General features: G+C 41.5%; 1 pseudogene; it reads left to right on the top strand.

Annotated features, from left to right (window-relative positions):
• Positions 1-20,626, top strand: part of LOC141271434 (uncharacterized) — a 129,733-nt pseudogene extending 109,107 nt beyond the window's left edge.
• The last annotated feature ends 207 nt before the right edge of the window (positions 20,627-20,833 follow it).

Here is a 20,833-nt window from a genome sequence, read left to right as displayed (position 1 = left end):
AGGAGAGAAGACTCTCGTCCAGACCTGGGTACCATTGTACCTGTAAAAAAAGTATAAAATAACAAATAAAGTTTATACTCACCTTTCCGAAGGCTTCTCTCTGAATGCCGGCATCGCTTGAGGACCTGCGGTGACGTCACAGTCATGTGACCGCAGGCCCTTCACCGCTCTGTCTCGCGATATGCCGGCATCCAGGAACCAGACAGGAACGAGCGCTGCAGCCACGCCGGGGCCTCGGAGGTGAGTATAGCTTTATTTTTTTTAATTTTTACGGTTCACACTGTATAAATCCATGCTGTTTGCATGGATTTATACAGTGTAACCTAGTTGTCAAGCACTTTCCAAGTGATGCTATTGCCTGGAAAGCGCTTGTCAATCTGCATGTGGAAACGCATGTGAATCCGCTTGTATTCTGCAGGAAAAACGCATGCACAATCTGCATGCGTTTTTTCTGCCAGGGAGATGCAGAAATGCTGCAGAAATTTTCTGCTTCATTTCTGCATCGTGGGCACATAGCCTCACTGGCATTTCTACATGCGGGTGTCAAGCACTTTCCAAGCGATTTTAGCATCACTTGGAAAGTGCTTGACAACTAGGTCACACTATATAAATCCACAGCATGGATTTATATAGTGTGACCTGAGAGAATGGTTAAAAATAAAAAAAATAAAGCTATACTTACCTTCTGATGATCCCTGCTGTCTTGCTGCGCTTGTTCCTGGCTGCCGGCAGATTGCTGTGCCTCTGTACTGAAGGACCTGCCATCACATGACTGTGACTTCAGCGCAGGTCCTACAGATCTGCCCACGATCTGCCGGCAAGCACAGAGAAGGAGTCCGGGGGCCGTCGGAAGGTGAATATAATCTTTATTTTTTATTTTATTCTTTTTTTACAGCTTTTAATGGTACCTGGGTGTGGAGGAGAGTCTCCTGTCCTCCACACCTGGGTACCATCCTCACAATAGAACGCGCCAATTGCGCAAGTACAGATGCAGTCTTACGGAATTGGCGCGTTCTAATGCAAGTCAATGGCGGCGAAAACGCAGCGGTTCCGCAAAATTAATGGACATGCTGCGGATTTTTGAGCGCAGCATAAACGCTGCGGAAAAATCCGCAGCATAGGCATTGAAAGTGCGGATTGCATTGGAGACCATGGGGGAAGGTTTACCTAGCGTTTCCCAAGTGTTTACGCTGCGGAAATTCAGCAGCATAAATGCTTGAAAAACGCATCGTGGGCACACAGCCTAGATGCTGTGATGAGAAAAAGTTAAAACACAAGAAAATCATTTTTTTGGTCCCCACACCTGGCTAAAAGATTTGCAATAATAAGTAGGGATGAGCGGACCCGTGAAAGTTCGGGTTCGTCCAGTTCAATTGAACTTTAGTCCTAAGTTTGGTTAGGTTAACAGAACCGTACCGGAACCCGAACCCCATAAAAATCTCTCTCCCTCTCCCTCTCCCCCTCCCTCTCCCCCTCCCTCTCCCCCTCCCCTTCCCCCTCCCCCCTCGGAGTTCAGCACCGCTAACAACCTCGAACATTACAGTTTGAGTTCGCTCATCTCTAATTAGTTACTGTAGATTTCACTTTTTGCATTGCATACCATTTCTGCAATTCTATCCACAGCGATCTTTACTACTACACCTTTTGTGCTGCACTACTTACACAATGGAAATGCACCATAGATATGTTTCTTAGCTACTCAAAAGTTCATCTTTAAATTATTACAGCTGTGGAAATTATTTGAATTTGCTGCACACTTCACTGCTATCATTACCTCTGAAACCAGTGGCTATAGCATTCATGGGAAGTTCTGACATAGAGTGCTGCCTTGATAAGATGTGTTCCAGCCCATGCGTTGTCTCCTCTTTTTCCCATCCAGGTCCCTACAATATCGGATCCTCTCAGTGGATATTTTCTGTAAAAGAGAATTTTCCTGATTGACCCTACAAAGATGGATAGTGACAGGGACAAGATGGCAGAGAGGTTATTACACCTCACCCTGGAGATCCTGTTCCAGCTTACTGGAGAGGTGAGATATTCGGAGAACGTAAAATTGTGTCATTCTTATCTATGGTTATTGTTGCAGATTTCAGCTTCAAGCAGTATTATCAGGAGTTAGCAATACTATTGTTGAATTGTTTTATTATATTTTATGTATATTTTATTTTATTATATTATTTGGCCGCTGTATATTTAAACTTTTTGTTGCTGTCCATTTTCCTTCTTTCTTTATATGTATATTGAGTTTCCTTTTTGTATTTAAGAGATTAGAATGTGGTGTGCTCTTTCTATGTCTGGTCCCATAGCCTGTTGCAGATTTCAGCTTCCAGCAGAATCATTTAGCACCCCAACTTTGTGGGAGAATGAACTGTTTACTTGGGACATACTGTAATTATATTCTCTCTTTATCAATAACATGGTGGATACAGAGTGCAGCACGGTGGCTCAGTGGTTAGCACTGCAGCCTTGCAGCGCTGGGGTCCTGGGTTCAAATCCCACCAAGGACAACATCTGCAAGGAGTTTGTATGTTCTCCCCGTGTTTGTGTGGGTTTCCTCTGGGTTCTCCGGTTTCCTCCCACGCTCAAAAGACATACTGACAGGGAATTTAGATGGTGAGCCCCAATGGGAACAGTGATGATAATCTCTGTAAAGCGCTGTGGAATTAATGACGCTATAAAAGTGAGTAAAATAAATAAATAAAATACAGAGAAGAGCTGACACAACTAATACTGAGAGGTCATTCAGTTCAGTCTAGAGGATTTGCTTACCTAAACACCAAAAGCCTATGCATTGCCATCTGATGTCTGTTAAACACTGTCCCTCCATCATAACTGCAGCTGTTGCTCTTACTCCAACACTGCTTCACAACAGCTATGCTTAGTCCATTGAGCTTAGCTTCCTTCCTCTTCTGAGAACTTTTATGTATCTTCCCAACATGTGGGTTCATATACATTGACTGTGCTTGCCGTGTATCAAAAACATATAGGTGGTTAAGCTTTGTATTCTCTTGTTGAAAATTTGGTTCTGTATTTGAGTTAGGTTGTACCTGCTCTCTTTTGGTGTTTAGGTTTGCCCTAACTTTTTATCATGGGGGCCTATTGCATCCTGGAGTTTCCTGGAGTTTATTAGAATTGTAACCAAGTATTAGTAAGCATGTCTGTTTTTTCTGTGATGTTTTTAACCCTGACTTAAACCATTTCTTCAGAAGTAGTCTAATCCTATTCTTATTTTTGTTTTTAGTGATGTCATCACTTATCTTTCAGGTAACATTGTTGCTAATAAGTAACTGTCTATTTTAGGGTTCAAGATTCCATATCCTTTTCAATTGTCACTGTCTCTAACTAAGATGCCTTCTAGTGCTCTGTTTTGCATTTGGAGAATTTTTCTGGTAGAATATGGTTAGATGCTCTGCGATGAGTACTCCTATGTGTTTTACACTTGGCATTCAGTTCATATGGGGTTTTCTCCTCTGTTCTGGAGCAGAGCCTCCCACAGTCCCACCACCGACTCTTGGAAAATCTCCACTTCTGCACCACATTCTCACCAATCACACATTAACAGTTCCCATCAAACACCATATCACATAAATAGTCATCCGCTTTTGTTGTGGCCAAAAGATTTTTTAAGCCAGCCACCAAGACAAGGTGATTCTTTTGGCTGGGCCTTACTCTACTCTACTCTAACCTAATAAAAAATCCTTAAAATATCCAATACTCTTTTTACGTATATTTTTATTTATTTGTCTTTAAGGGAACGTGTCACATAAATAGAAGATAAATCCAACTTCATCAAATTTGCAAAAATGTATTAGAAAAAGTGAATTAAAATAGCATGGTATTTGCATCCAGAGCAATGCCTTTCGAACGCATACAGCATTCTTAGTCCGGGTGCTCTGACTAAGAAGGCTGTATGCTTTTGAAACGCGTTGCTCTGGATGCAAATACCATGCTATTTTTAATACACTTTTTCTAATGAATTTTTGCAAATATGATGAAGCTGGATTTATCTTCTATTTTCGTATTACCAGTGGTCCATTGGAGTCTGTGCTTCTAACACGCCAGGAGCCTGGGTGAGCTGGTCACCTGCTGCATCATGTGTCACGTGAATTTTTTTAAAATGACCAATAATATCACATACAAGGGACAAATACCATCACACCATTGCCAGACCACATATTACCACCACATAGTGACCGAATAATACCACATACAAGGAACAAATACTGCCACACCATGACCAGACCACATATTACCACCACATAGTGACCAAATAATACCATATACAAGGGACAAATATCACTACACCATGACCAGATCACATATAGCCACCAATAGTGACCGAATAATACAAAACTGATCCTAAAAAAAACACAATACTAATATTACCATTAGTGCTATTATACACAAGAGCTCTGTACATAGTATACAGTGTAGAGTGTCAATGTACAGGTAATACCGTGATCACCATTGATATTATATGCAGGAGCTCTGTATATAGTGTCAGTGTACAGGTAATACAGTGATCATTAGTGACATTATACACATGAGCCCTCTATATATTATATAGTGTACAGGTAATACAGTGACTCATCAGTGACATTATACACAGGAACGCTTTATATAGTGTATAGTGTACAGGTAATTCACTGATCACCAGTGACATTATACACAACAACTCTGTACATAGTATATAGTGTACTGATAATACAATGATCACCAGTGTCATTATACACAGGAGCTCTGTACATAGTATACAGTGTATTGTGCCAGTGTACAGGTAACAACACCCTGATTCACCAGTGATGTCTCTAGTTGAAGTCCTTCATCTTCACTTTTCTTCTTCATCTAGCACAGACCGCTATCACTTCTTCCAGACAGGACTCGTCTCTGCATAAAATAACACAGTTATCTAGAGCAGTTTCCAGAGCACATTCCCCAACTTCTACACTACACAGCTGAATACAAATGTGCACCCACCATTAATATATAATTAGTTTAAATGCAACCCACCATTCCAAATATAAATTGTAATCCACCACTGTGCCCCCACTAGCTATAAATAGCCACTTTCCCCACCCAATAAATAAATAAATTAATTAGCACCTGTACTCTTTCCTCCAATTCAATACTAGTCACACTCCTGCATCCTTATCGCCCCCCACTCTGCACCTTTTGCTCCCCCGATTCATGATATTTACATGCCCCCCTCTGCCCCAATTCATTAAGTCATGTCCTCTTTTTCTCCCAGCCCCATCCCCAATTCATTATCAACTGCTCTCCCCCACACTCAATACATCATTTTCTCTCCCCCACCCTCAATTTTTCATTATTTCCTGCCCCCCCACCCTCAAGTCTTCATTTGCTCTCCCCATCCCCCACCTTCACTTCATCATTTGCTGTCCCCCACCCTCAATTGAACATTTCCTGTCCCCAACCCCCAATTCATCATTTGCTGTCCCCCACCCTCAATCCATCATCATTTACTCCCCCCACCCTCAAGTCATCATCATTTGCTCTCCCCACCCCCAATTCATCATTTGCTCTCCCCACCCCACTTCAATTCATCATTTGCTGTCCGCCACCCTCAATTCATCATTTGTTCTCCCCACCCCCACCTTCAATTAATTTCCTTTCCCCATCCCCCACATTCAATTCATCATTTGCTCTCATCCACCTTCAATTCATCATTTGCTCTCCCTATCCCCCACCTTCAATTCATCATTTGCTATCCCCTTCCCCCACCTTCAATTCATCATTTGCTCTCCCCATCCTCCTCCTTCAATTCATCATTTGCTGCCCCCACCCCCAATTCATCATTATTTGCGCTCCCCCACCTCAATTCATCATCATCCTCCGTCCCCCACACTCCCTCAATTCATCATCATTTGGCCCCTCCACACCCATTTAATTCATTTTATTATAAAAAAAAATAAAAATTTTCATACTTACCTCTCATACGATCACCTGCAGGCGCAGCTCCACTTCAGGTATCCTGGCAAGTGGTGCGTGTACATGCTAGGCGCGTACACGATGACGTCATCGCATACACGCCGTCACCAGCACTGCACCATGTCACAGAAAACGCGGAGGCACCTCCCCTAGAGCTACACGGCCGTTCTGTTTTGACGGCCATGAAGCTCTAGGAAAGCTCTCTGTGCCAAGATGTGCGCTACCGAACAATCCTTTATTATAACATGGGGCCCGATGAGCAGAAGCAAAAGAGGGCGTACCCGTACTGGGTCCTGGCCCCCCAACTCACTGGGCCCTATACGCCAGTAAGGGCAGTAATACCCTGATGGCGGCCCTGTCTGCAATACCAAACATGCATCAATTATTTTCCATGTAAGTGATAAAAAAATTCACAATATTGTAAAAAAATGTTTTTGCTTTGTGTCTTGCTTTCCAAGACCCATAATATTTTTATTTTTTGAGCGACTGGGCTTAGTGAGGGTTTTTTTTTGCGAGGTGAGCTGACATTTTTATTGACACCAATTTTGTATACTTAAGATATTTTGATTGCTTATTACATTTTTAGCAAGATGAGGTGATGAAAAAATGTAATTCTGTCGTATTGATAGATTTTTTTTATGACTTTCCCCAGTTTGGTTAATTAATTCCATATCTTAATAGATTAGACTTTTATGAAAATGGTGATACCAATTTTTTTTTCCTTGCTTTATTAGTCAGAGGAAAAGGGAGGTGATTTTAAATTTTTAGATTTTGAAAAACTTTTTTATTATTATTTAAATTTTTTTTTAGTTCCCTAAAGGGACTTGAACCTGCAATCGTTTGACCTCTTCAATACCAGTGAAAATCTTGACCACCTATGAAGCTCATCCTAAGGCCTCGCTTACATCTGCATATAAAAAAATCACGCCGATGTTCATAATGAAAAGTTAGACGAGCGTTATGCAAGTATGCCACTCTGTATGTCATGCGAGTGTGTGATTTTTTATTTTTTTTCGCTTAGCATCTGTATGACATCTGCATGCAATACATTTTTAACATCATCTGTTACATACTGTAATTCTCTTTGTAATTTAAAGCTAGTTTACAAACCCAATAAAGCAATCTTATATATAGATAGATGATATAAATATATTAGATATATAATAGATGGATGATAGAAAGATATTAGATATAGAATGGATAGATAATAAATAGATAAAATAGATAGATATCTTGTAGATATATAGTTTCACAAGCCCCCTATGTATATTAAACTTGCACCCTTTAGTGCCTATCATGTGGCACACTAAAGGGTGTTTAGCTTTAACCTAATAAACTGAAAAAAACTGTGTCGGGTCCCCACTATCTATGATAGCCAGTATTAGGGTTGATGTCAGCTGAGGTCTCCCTGGTTCACCAATTTATTAATAATAATAATTTTTATTTTTTATAGCGCCAACATATTCCGCAGCACTTTACAAATTTTAGGGGGGACTTATACAGACAATACAGAATAAGCATATCTCATATCGAAAGGAGTGAGGGCCCTGCTCGCAAGCTTACAGTCTAAGAGGAAATGGGGGAGACACAAAAGGTAGAATGTACATATATTGTATAATGCAGCCTTGATATACTAAATAGGATAAATAATAATACATGGACTGGTCGCCTGCCAGTATGTGTACAGTCCTGACCGAGGCTATTAAGTGCATGGTTGGTATGAACCTGAAATTGAAGAAGATTTTAATATGGGGGAAAACTGGGACGGACAGATAGTGTGTAGAGGCGATACGCCAGTCTAAAGAAATGGGTTTTTAGGGTCCGCTTGAAACTGTGGGTATTGGGAATTAATCGAACTGTCCTGGGTAGTGCATTCCAAAGAATTGGCGCAGCACGCAAGAAATCTTGGAGACGGGAGTGGGAAGTTCGGATTATGGAGGATTTTAGTTTTAAGTCATTGACAGAACGGAGGGCACGTGTAGGGTGGTAGACTGAGACAAGGGAGGAGATGTAGGTGGGTACTGAAGCATGGAGCGCTTTGTGGGTAAGCGTGATAAGTTTAAATTGAACTCTATATTGGATGGGCAACCAATGCAATGACTGGCACAGGGAAGAGGCATCGGTGTAGCGGTTGGCGAGGAATATGATCCTGGCTGCTGCGTTAAGGACGGATTGGAGAGGGGAGAGTTTAGTAAGAGGGAGCCCGATAAGTAGAGAGTTGCAGTAGTCCAGACGAGAATGAATAAGAACTACAGTAAGAGTTTTTGCCGAGTCAAAGGTGAGAAAAGTCCTGATTCTTGAGATGTTTTTGAGGTGTACATGATATGAACGAGCGAGTGATTTGATGTGAGGAGTGAAGGAAAGATCTGAATCAAAAATGACCCCAAGACAGCGGGCTTGTTGCTGGGGAGTAATGGTTGAGCCACAAACGGAAATGGCAATATCGGGCACAGGTAGGTTAGTGGAGGGAGGAAGTACGAGTAGTTCAGTTTCTGACAGATTCAGTTTTAGACAGAGGGAGGACATAATGTTAGACACAGCAGAAAGACAATCACTGGTCTTTTGTAGTAATGCAGGGGTGATGTCCGGAGCAGAGGTGTATAATTGGGTGTCATCAGCATAGAGATGGTACTGAAAACCGAATCTGCTGATTGTTTGTCCAATGGGAGCGGTGTATAAGGAGAAAAGAAGGGGGCCTAGGACTGATCCTTGAGGAACCCCGACAGTAAGGGGAAGGAGAGAGGAGGAGCCGGTGAAAGACACAGAGAAGGAGCGGTCAGAGAGATAGGAGGAGAACCAGGAGAGAACCGTGTCCTTGAGGCCAATAGTGCGGAGCATAGTGAGGAGGAGCTGGTGATCCACAGTGTCGAATGCTGCAGAGAGATCCAGGAGAATCATCAGGAAGTAGTGACCATTAGATTTAGCTGTTAGTAGATCATTAGAGACTTTTTGTGAGGGCAGTTTCAGTAGAATGTAAAGAGCGGAAACCAGATTGTAAAGGGTCAAGAAGAGAGTTGTCTGAGAGATAGCGGATTAGACGGGAATGGACCAGGCGTTCCAGGAGTTTAGAGATAAAGGGAAGATTGGAAACAGGTCTGTAGTTGGCCGTGCAGTTCTGGTCAAGGGATGGTTTTTTAAGTAATGGATGTATGCTGGCATGTTTAAAAGAAGAGGGAAAGATACCAGATGAAAGGGAGAGGTTGAAAATTTTAGTTAGGTGAGTGGTGACAGCTGGAGAAAGGGACTGAAGGAGATGTGAGGGAATAGCGTCACTGGTGCAAGTGGTAGGGCGAGAAGATGCAAGGAGCCTGATCACTTCATCTTCCGTGACTGGTTCGAAGTCAGAAAGTGAGCAAGATACATTGTGGCGGGGGAGAGCATGCATAACGTTCGGGGATTGGGAGAAAATTTCATGTGGATATGGTCAATTTTTTCTTTGAAATAATTGGCCTGATCGTCAGCGCTGAGGTCGGTGATCGGGGCCTGTGCTGTTTGATTGAGGAGAGAATGAAAGTTGCGAAATCTAGAAGAGAGGTTAACTACCTTGAAAATCATTAAGGAAGGTGAAGAGTTCTTAGACAGAGCAGAATTATCTCTTCATGATTCAGAAAGAGAAGAAATTCGAACTGCACCTGACGAAACAGAGGAATGGAAGCATGTGACCCACAGAAGCAGGAGGATCGAGAGGCAGTCAGCACCCATACTGCTCAGGAACCAGTACCAGGCTCTCACACAGGAGAACCATGAAGAAATACAGCAAGATAAGACTTTGCCAGCAATGAATAACCTTGTAAGCCCTCAGAATCCTCCTGGATGGAGAAAGAAGAATGTTGTGAAGAAAAAACGGAGAGTGGTGGTCATGGGGGATTCCCTGTTAAGAGGAACAGAGGCCGCTATCTGCAGACCAGACATAACCTCAAGAGAAATGTGCTGTCTTCCAGGAGCAAAAATTAAAGATGTGTCTGACAGGATATCAAGACTCTTCAGACCTACAGATCACTACCCATTCCTGCTAATACATGTGGGGACAAATGACACCGCAAGAAAGGACCTGGAAACCATCTGCAGTGACTTTGAAGACTTAGGCAAGAAAGTGAAAGAATTGGGAGCACAGGTGGTCTTCTCATCCATCCTCCCAGTGGATGGCCATGGAACAATGAGGTGGAATAAGATTCTACAGGTGAACAACTGGCTACGTCGATGGTGCCGTCAACAAGGATTTGGATTTCTGGATCACGGAATGAATTACCTATACGATGGACTACTTGCTAGAGATGGGGTGCACCTTACGAAGACTGGAAAACATGTATTTGGAAGTCGCCTTGCTACACTCATCAGAAGAGCTTTAAACTAGAACAATGTGGGAAGGGAAGCAAAAGGCCAGAAAAAGCCATACAGCTGACAAATACTATTGAGATCTCTGCTACTGGAAGTGGAAAAGAAGAACAAAGACAAAAAAATCTAAATAATAAAAATATGGGAGGAAGAGAAACCAATCACAAACTAAAATGTTTTTATACAAATGCACAAAGCATGGGCAACAAACAAGGAGAATTGGAACTACTAATGCAGGAAAAGGAATATGATGTCATTGGAATCACTGAAACTTGGTGGGACGATACACATGATTGGAATAAAAGGCTAAAAGGATACAACTTATTTGCAAGAAACAGACTTGATAAACGAGGAGGAGGTGTTGTATTGTATGTTAGAAAAGCGTATATCTGCACAGAGATTGAAGCTTCAGAGACTGGGAGTTCTGTGGAAACTGTTTGGGTAAGAATACAAGGAGAGAACAACGGAAAGGACACCATTGTAGGCATTTACTACAGGCCACCTGGGCAAGCTGAAGATATGGATGAACTCTTTATGTATCAAATGACCAAGTTCTCCAAAAAATATGACGTAGTGGTCATGGGAGATTTCAACTATCCAGACATTTGTTGGGAATCTCTCTCAAGTAAAACTAACAGGTCAAGCAAATTCTTATCCTCTCTTGCTGACAACTTTATCTTCCAAAAGGTAGGGGAGAAAACAAGGGGATCTGCTACTTTGGATCTAATTCTTATAAACAGGGAGGAAATGGTTGAGGAGGTAAAGGTGGCTGGGACCCTAGGAGGCAGCGATCATGCTATTATAGAATTTTGGATAACTAGAGGAGGAAGACATGTGAAGACTCAAACTTCAAGGTTAGATTTTAGAAAGGCAGATTTTAAGAGACTCAGAAAGAGAATAGGAGGGATCCAATGGCTGGATGTCCTTAAGGACAAAAATGTCCAGGAAGGATGGGAAATTTTTAAAAATGAGATTCTCAAAGCACAATCGTTAACAATCCCGAAAAGTAGGAAGAATGGGAAGCATTTAAGGAAACCAGGATGGATGAACACAGAACTTAAACACATGCTAAAAAGAAAGAAAGAAATGTTTATTAAATGGAAAGAGGGAGGCATATCTAAAGAAGATTATAATGCAGTCTGCAGATCCTGTAGGGCACGTATCAGGTTAGCTAAAGCTGACAATGAATTAAGGCTTGCAAGAGATGTCAAAAGCAATAAAAAAGGATTTTGGGGGTATGTCAAAAGTAAAAGAAAAGTCAAAGATGCTATAGGATTTTTACAGGATGAAAATGGAGAAATGGTAAGAGAGGATGTTGAGAAGGCCGAACTTTTTAATTCCTATTTTGCATCTGTTTTCTCTCAGAAAGAAAATGTAACATCAACTGATCTTCACTGTCCATTTAAAGGAATAGAGGAATCCAAGTTATCAGTAAACAGAAAGATTGTGAGGGAATATTTAGCTAACATAAATGAGTTCAAGTCTCCAGGTCCAGATGAATTACACCCCAGAGTACTGAAGGAGATTGTAGAAGAAATTTTAGAACCACTCTCCATAATCTTTGAAAATTCTTGGAGAACAGGAGAAGTCCCAGAAGACTGGAGAAGAGCAAATGTTGTTCCTATCTTCAAAAAGGGGAAGAAGGTGGACCCAGGGAACTATAGGCCGGTGAGTCTGACTTCTATACCAGGAAAGATCTTTGAACAAATTATTAAACAACATGTATGTAAGTACATGGATAAGAATGAAGTGATTAACCAGAGTCAGCATGGGTTTGTAACTAACAAGTCATGTCAGACTAACTTAATTTCCTTCTATGACAGAATCACTGACTGGGTGGATCAGGGAAATGCTGTAGATATAGTATATCTTGACTTCAGCAAAGCATTTGACAAAGTATCTCACATCATCCTTATTGAAAAAATGACCAAGTATGCAATGGACCAGGCAACTGTTAGGTGGATTCATAACTGGCTTAGTGATCGGACTCAAAGGGTGGTTGTAAATGGCTTCACATCCAGCTGGATGAATGTCTCAAGTGGGGTACCACAGGGCTCTGTCCTGGGACCTGTATTGTTCAACATCTTTATCAATGATTTAGATGAAGGAATTGAGGGTAAACTGATTAAATTTGCTGATGACACAAAGCTAGGAGGGATAGCTAATACTAGAGAAGAGAGAGAGAGGATTCAAAAAGACCTAAATAAACTGGAGCAGTGGGCAGCAACCAACAGAATGGTTTTTAACAGGGAAAAATGCAAAGTACTACATCTGGGCAATAAAAATGAAAAAAGCATATACAGAATGGGAGGAATAGAGCTAAGCAACAGTACATGTGAAAAAGACTTAGGTATACTAATAGATCATAGACTGAACATGAGTCAACAGTGTGATGCAGCAGCAAAAAAGGCAAATACAATTCTGGGATGTATTAACAGAAGCATACAGTCTAGATCACGTGAAGTCATTATTGGTCTTTACTCCTCTTTGGTCAGACCTCATCTGGAATACTGTGTACAGTTTTGGGCACCACATTTTAAAAAAGACATAGACAAACTGGAGCAAGTTCAGAGAAGAGCGACCAGAATGGTGACTGGTCTGCAAACCATGTCCTATGAGGAACGGTTGCAGGATTTGGGAATGTTTAGCTTGCAAAAAAGAAGACTGAGAGGAGACTTAATAGCTGTCTACAAATATGTCAAGGGCTGTCACATTGTAGAAGGATCATCTTTATTCTCATTTGCACAAGGAAAGACTAGAAGCAATGGGATGAAACTAAATGGGAGGAGACACAGATTAGATATTAGAAAAAACTTTTTGACAGTTAGGGTGATTAATGAGTGGAACAGGCTGCCACGAGAGGTGGTGAGTTCCCCTTCAATGGACGTCTTCAAACAGAGGCTGGACAGACATCTGTCTGAGATGATCTAGTGAATCCTGCTTTGAGCAGGGGGTTGGACCAGATGACCCAGGAGGTCCCTTCCAACTCTACCATTCTATGATTCTATGATTCTATGATTCTATGAAACGTGTCAAAGAGTCGTTTAGGATTATTGGACAGTGAGATGATGAGGTTGTCAAAGTAGGTTTGTTTGGAGAGGTGAAGCGCCGAGTTATATGTTTTCAGCATAAATTTATAATGGAGGAAATCTTCGGGCAGATTAGATTTTCTCCACAGCCTTTCAGCGCACCTGGAGCACCGCTGGAGAAGACGTGTTTGAGGCTTGTGCCAGGGTTGTCGCCGTCTATGCCGAATTGTTCTTTGTGTAGGAGGTGCGGCTTCATCCAGGGCGCATAGCATTAGTTCGTTATAATGCTTCAATGCAGAGTCGGGACATGAGAGGGAGGAGATTGGGGCCAATGATGATTGCAACTTTTTCATAAATTTCTGGGTGTTAATGGCGCGTATATTTCTATAAGTGTGGAAAGTGGGGGTGTCTTTGAGTAGCCTCATAATTCTTGACAGAGAATGAAAGAAGATTATGGTCAGAGAGTGTAAGGGGAGAGTTAGTAAAGTCATGTACTGAGCAAAGCCGGGAGAGGATCAGGTCCAATGTGTTCCCGTCTTCATGTGTAGGAGAATTAGCAAGCTGTGAAAGGCCGAAGGAGGATGTTAGTGATAAAAGATGAGCGGCAGATGGGGAAAGAGAATCGCCAATTGGGATGTTAAAATCTCCCATAATTATTGTGGGGATGTCGCAGGATAGAAAATTTGGCAGCCAGGCAGCAAAGTGATCCAGGAACTGACGGGAGGGACCTGGAGGGCGATAGACAACCGCCACTCGCAGGGAGAAGGGCCGGTAGAGTCTGACTGTGTGGGCCTCAAAAGAAGGGAAGATAAGGGAGGATACTGGGGGGATAACCTGAAAAGTACATTTTGTTGAAAGAAGCAGACCAACACCTCCACCTGATCTGTTGTCAGGTCTCGGAGTATGAGAGAAGTGTAGGCCACCATAGGAGAGAGCTGCAGCTGCCGTGGTGTCCGACTGCTGGATCCAGGTTTCAGTGAGAGCCATAAGGTTGAGGGAATTAGAGAGGAAAAAGTCATGGATGTAAGAGAGTTTATTACATGCTGAGCACGCATTCTAAAGGGCACAGTTCAATGAGACAGAAGATATGCAGGGAATATTAATGAGATTAGCAGGGTTTCTGAATGTAACAGGGAAAGAGTTAGTGTTATTATTACTGGAGGGTCCTGGATTAGGAGAAATATCACCTGCGACTAAGAGAAGGAAGATACAGAGAGTGAGCAGATGGTTGAGTGATTTGTGAGAGCGTTTCCGGTGTTGTATGGTGGGAATGAATGGATCTGTGTGGTATAACATTGTGAAGACAGCATGACAGCTGTACATAGGAGGAGAGAGGGGTTAATATGGATGAAGTGTGCCGAATTTGTGGGAGAAAGGTAAATGTGGATGATTGTAGCAGCCAGAACGTAAATGGCACAAATACAAATGGTGAATACTGTTTGCAAAACAGATGACCTGGAAGCAAGTTTGTTTAATTGTCTTGCATGTCTTACCTGTCTCCTGCCCTGTCCAACTGCCCCTTGACTATGTCTCAATATATAGGGACGTATCTGCTTAGATCTACACAGATTTAACTCGTTAGCAATCAATCAACTAGCTTAAGACAACAGGAGACAATAAAACTGCAGAAAAAAAAACAGACTGGCAACTCAACATGGATCATAAACTGTTAAAGTAAGTGTGATGACCTTAAAGTATCTTGGATTAAGCAACGTAGATGAATGAGATATATATATATATATATAATATATATATATATATATATATATATATATATACCAGTGATTGATTAGCTGCAGAGCATTGCAAGTAACATGGAGATACAATGTAGATTTCAGAAGAGATTACACAGAGCAGAGGAGTGAGATATATATACCAGTGATTGATTAGCTGCAGAGCATTGCAAGTAACATGGAGATACAATGTAGATTTCAGAAGAGATCACACTGAGCAGAGGAGTGAGCTATATATACCTGTAAGAAAAGAAGAGAGATGAATATTAGAACTGCCATATCTAACTGCCGAGACACTTTGATAAACTATGGCACTTCGATAAAGTATGCATAAATGCTATATGCATTATTGCCCCCGCAAAAGCCATGTAAGTTCACCGTAGTCCCTGAATCCGCCGTAGTTCCTAAATGGAAACCTGAAAAACATAAAAAGAGAGAAATAAAGACAAGACACTGTCCCTCTTACACCACTTTATTAGAAAACAAAAGGTTCCCATGCAGGTCCGATGTAGTCCTTGGCATTCCCATGACGATCCCTGAATCCGACATACAAAGGCTATGGATCCTCTTTCAGAGAATAAAGCTCCATAGGTAGAAGCAGCAGCCACTCCGGGTCCCGCTGTGCTCCGCGAGAACCGGCAACTCTGAACAGCAATGACGTCAGTAACTACACACCGCTCATCCGAGTCCCCAGGTCACGCTGCCGTCTATGAGACTCTGCAACTCGGATGAGCACTGTAGTTACTGACGTCACTGCTGTTCAGAGCCGCCAGATCTCGCGGCTGCCACAGCCCATGGAGCTTCTTTCTCTTAAGTATGTTTACTTCGAAACGCGTTGACAAAACTGCATTTCAACTATTTAAGTCTGCTTACAGTCTCACAAGTTTCTCCAAATTGTGGATCTGCAGCAGCCTATTTCTAAGCTGCTACAGAGGTTGTGACTCTCACAATCCCCCCAAGTGAGCATAAATAGCTTTTATCTCCTCATTTTCCACTCTGATAAGGATATGTGCACACCATCAGTGTGCAATCCGCAGCGGCCAGATGTTACAGCATAGCGGATGGGATTTATACAAATCCCATGTCCACTATGTGTCTGCAGCACATCCGCGGAAATTGACATGTGGCGCCTCTTTCCAGACCGCAGCATGTCAATTTCTCCGGCGGGTCCACATGCAGGCTTTCCCCATAGACCTAATCTCTATGGGCAAAGTCTGCAAGTGAGAAAAAAAAAAAAGAGGCCGGTGCTCATTTGCATAATGAGCGGAATTGTCTGCACATCTATTTCGCTTATTGTCTATCCATTTTTATCCTTTACTTGTTATTATGTCCACTACTCGGACAACCCCTTCTCAATCCCCATATTTCCGCCCAGTAAATATAACTCATACCTCCGGAGTGGGCGCTGTTCCAGAGGGGTCGGCATTTGCTCTCATGGAGCTCGCGTGATATAACCGTGTCAGCGCTGGCTTTAGTCTCCTCTCCTACGAACAAAATTGATATCCTAAGGAAGTGAGAGCAGTCATGGCTCACACTCCGGATGTCTGATTTGTTCTATGAGGGGAGAGTGAAGCCAGAACTGACTGGTCGCATGGATTGCATGACATAACAATGTCACACGAGCCCTGGGAGAGCCAGTGCCAACACCACTGGAACAACACCTGCACCGGAGGAGAGTATGTGTTATTATTTTACTGGGGGGAAACATAGGGATTGAGAAGGGGATGTAAGAGTAATAAACAAGTCCTTTTAATGTATCTTTCCTTAAACAGGATTACACAGCAGTGAAGAAGACCTCTAGTGAGCGCTGTGTGTTTGAGGGATGGGGAAGACCCCTGAGCCCAATCACGGGGCCTTCACTTCACCCCCTGATACATGAGGACATCAGTGAGCAGAAGATCCTAGAACTCACCTACAAGATGATTGAGCTGCTGACTGGAGAGGTGACTTCTGGGAATGCTGGGACATTATGCACTAAGGCTATGAAGGGATCGGGGTGATTATGGTATCATTGTATGTGTCAGGTTCCTATAAGGTGTCAAGATGTAACCGTCTATTTCTCCATGGAAGAGTGGGATTATTTAGAAGGACACAAAGATCTGTACAAGGACATCATGATGGAGGTTCACCTGCCCATCATATCACCAGGTAACAGTACTAAATGCACACTTTTAGTGAAGCGAGGCTTCTAGAATGTCATTTCTTTTAAAAAATCTTATCTTGTTTTACACACACCATTCCAAAATGTGACAAACTGCTTCATGTATTAACATTCCCCTAGACCTCACTTGAGCATCAGAGGCGAGCAGTTCTGATGACCTGAAGACCACAAACACATGTGAAGACCCGTGCACGCACGGTCAGCAGAAAATGAATGAATGAATAGGACATATGCACAATACCTGCTGATGGTGCACATGTCTTGGCAGATGTGGGGCCGTAACTCCTTTAAAGCAAATAACTCTTCGTCATATTTCTTTTTTTTTTAAGATTGTGTGTAAAATATGTTTTATTATTAAGTGTATTTTAAGGGTTGCTCCTAGCATATATAATTAGGATTTAACTGTAAGATTTCATAATTATTGTTTCAAGGAAGTAGGAGGCATTGCACATATATATTGAAGTACTCTCCTTGTGGGCTGACCTAGGAAGAACGATCATTCTTTTAACCTACCTTTAATATTGGAGTGTATAAAAATATTGGTCCATTCACATACAAACTCAAACGAAAACCTATTAAGATGTTGGCTGAAAGACGAAAGTGAAAAACTACTAGGGAACAGCCTGGTGGCCTTGTATCATGATCTCCTGTCTCTATCCTTGAGGACATTATTGTAATGTGTTTTATCACCAATATTTCAAGATAAGAAAAAGAAAATTGGGCTTATGAATTTAAAGATACTCGATCTTTGTATTCTCAGGGTAGACAAAGTGTGTCTTGCATCCTTTAAATTCCCACTCCCCACTCAAAACACATATACAGTACAGACCAAAAGTTTGGACACACCTTCTCATTTAAAGATTTTTGTGTATTTTCTTAACTATGAAAATTGTACATTCACACTGAAGTCATCAAAACTATGAATTAACACATGTGGAATTATATACTTAACAAAAAAGTGTGAAACAATTGTAAATATGTCTTATATTCTAGGTTCTTCAAAGTAGCCACCTTTCACTTTGATGACTGCTTTGCACACTCTTGGAATTCTCTTGATGAACTTCAAGAGGTAGTCACCGGAAATGGTCTTCCAACAATCAGAGATGCTTAGCACTTGTTGGTCCTTTAGCCTTCACTCTGTGGTCCAGCTCACCCCAAACCATCTCGATTGGGTTCAAGTCTGGGGACTGTGGAGGCCAGGTCATCTGGCGTAGCACCCCATCACTCTCCTTCTTGGTCAAATAGCCCATACACAGCCTGGAGGTGTGTTTGGGGTCATTGTCCTTTTGAAAAATAAATGATGGTCCAACTAAACGCAAACCGGATGGAATAGCATGCCGCTGCAAGATGCTGTGGTAGCCATGCTGGTTCAGTATGCCTTCAATTTTGAATAAATCCCCAACAGTGTCACCAGCGAAGCACCCCCACACCATCACACCTCCTCCTCCATGCTTCACGGTGGGAACCAGGCATATAGAGTCCATCCGTTCACCTTTTCTGCGTCGCACAAAGACACGGTGGTTGGATCCAAAGATCTCAAATTTGGACTCATCAGATTAAAAAGCACAGATTTCCATTGGTCTAATGTCCATTCCTTGTGTTCGTTAGCCCAAACAAGTCTCTTCTGCTTGTTGCCTGTTCTTAGCAGTGGTTTCCTGACAGCTATTTTACCATGAAGACCTGCTGCACAAAGTCTCCTCTTAACAGTTGTTTAAGAGATGTGTCTGCTGCTAGAACTCTGTGTGGCATTGACCTGGTCTCTAATCTGAGCTGCTGTTAACCTGCGATTTCTGAGGCTGGTGACTCGGATAAACTTATCCTCAGAAGCAGAGGTGACTCTTGGTTTTCCTTTCCTGGGGCGGTTCTCATGTGAGACAGTTTCTTTGTAGCGCTTGATGGTTTTTGCAACTGCAGTTGGGGACACTTTCAAAGTTTTCCCAATTTTTCACACTGACTGACCTTCATTTCTTAAGGTTATGATGGCCACTCGTTTTTCTTTACTTAGCTGCTTTTTTCTTGCCATAATACAAATTCTAACAGTCTATTCAGTAGGACTATCAGCTGTGTATGCATCTGACTTCTGCACAACACAACTGATGGTCCCAACCCCATTTATAAGGCAAGAAATCCCACTTATTAAACCTGACAGGGCACACCTGTGAAGTGAAAACCATTTCCGGTGACTACCTCTTGTAGCTCATCAAGAGATTGCCAAGAGTGTGCAAAGCAGTCATCAAAGCAAAAGGTGGCTACTTTGAAGAACCTAGAATATAAGACATATTTTCAGTTGTTTCACACTTTTTTGTTAAGTATATAATTCCACATGTGTTAATTCATAGTTTTGATGCCTTCAGTGTGAATGAACAATTTTCATAGTCATGAAAATACAGAAAAATCTTTAAATGAAAAGGTGTATCCAAACTTTTGGTCTGTACTGTATACTTGGCTAAACTTGAGTATTTGTGAGTATTATTAGAGATTCGAAGGGTAAATAAGGGTCAACATAGGTGAAGCATTATGCATTTAATAATTACATTTTGCTGCTTGACTTTGTATAGACATATTATAAAACATCAGTATAATATTATATTATTCAGAAATCTTAAAAAAATACTATTTTGATTTATTCTTGGCAGATGACTATTACAGGAATTCAGAGGAACATGTGATGTCTTCAGATTTTAAAGCAGATGACCATGGTATCATACAAGATACATATGAAGAGCATGCCATTATCCCAGATATACCTACAGCCCTTCACAGTAAAGATTTGTCATCTGATCATTTACAAGTTGTTATTAAAGAAGAAATACCTCACAATGGAGAGACTCCATTTTCATATTCAGAATATAGGAAATGTTTTACATATAGCTCAGAACCTGTTGCACATGAGAGGATTCAAGCGGGGATGACGAAATTTTCATGTTCAAAATGTGAGAAATGTTTTAATTGTAAGTTAAATCTTATTTCACATCAGAAAAGTCACACCGGGGAGAAGCCATATTCATGTTTAGAATGTGGGAAATGTTTTTCAAAGAAATCAAATCTTGTTACACATCAGAGAATTCACACAGGGGAGAGGCCATTCTCATGTTTAGAATGTGGGAAATGCTTTACCTACAAATCAGATCTCATTACACATCAGAGAATACACACAGGGGAAGAGCCATTTATATGCCGACAGTGCGGGAATTGTTTTACAAAAAAATCAAGTCTTGTTAGACATCAAAGAAATCACACAGGGGAAAAACTATTTTCCTGTTCAGAATGTGGAAAATGTTATAATCAGAAATCAGATCTCATAGCACATCAAAGAACTCACACAGGAGAGAAGCCATTTTTATGTCCAGTATGTGGGAAATGTTTTCACAAAAAATCAAGCCTTGTTACACATCAGAGAATTCACATAGGGGAGATGACATTTTCAAATTCTGAATATGAACAATGTTTTACATATAGTTCAAAACTTTTTGCACATGACAAGATTCACACAGAAAATACATTTTCAACACTTGGGAACCAATTGAACTGGAAACTAAATCTTGTTACACATCAGAACAGTCACTCAGAGGAGAAGCCATATTCTTGTTCAGAATGTGGTATATGTTTTACTTACAAATCGGATC

Source organism: Phyllobates terribilis, unplaced genomic scaffold, assembly GCF_046119375.1.
Source record: "Phyllobates terribilis strain yellow unplaced genomic scaffold, ASM4611937v1 Scaffold_5__5_contigs__length_657084704, whole genome shotgun sequence".
NCBI lineage: Eukaryota > Metazoa > Chordata > Amphibia > Anura > Dendrobatidae > Phyllobates > Phyllobates terribilis.
This window is presented reverse-complemented; position numbering and strand designations above follow the sequence as displayed.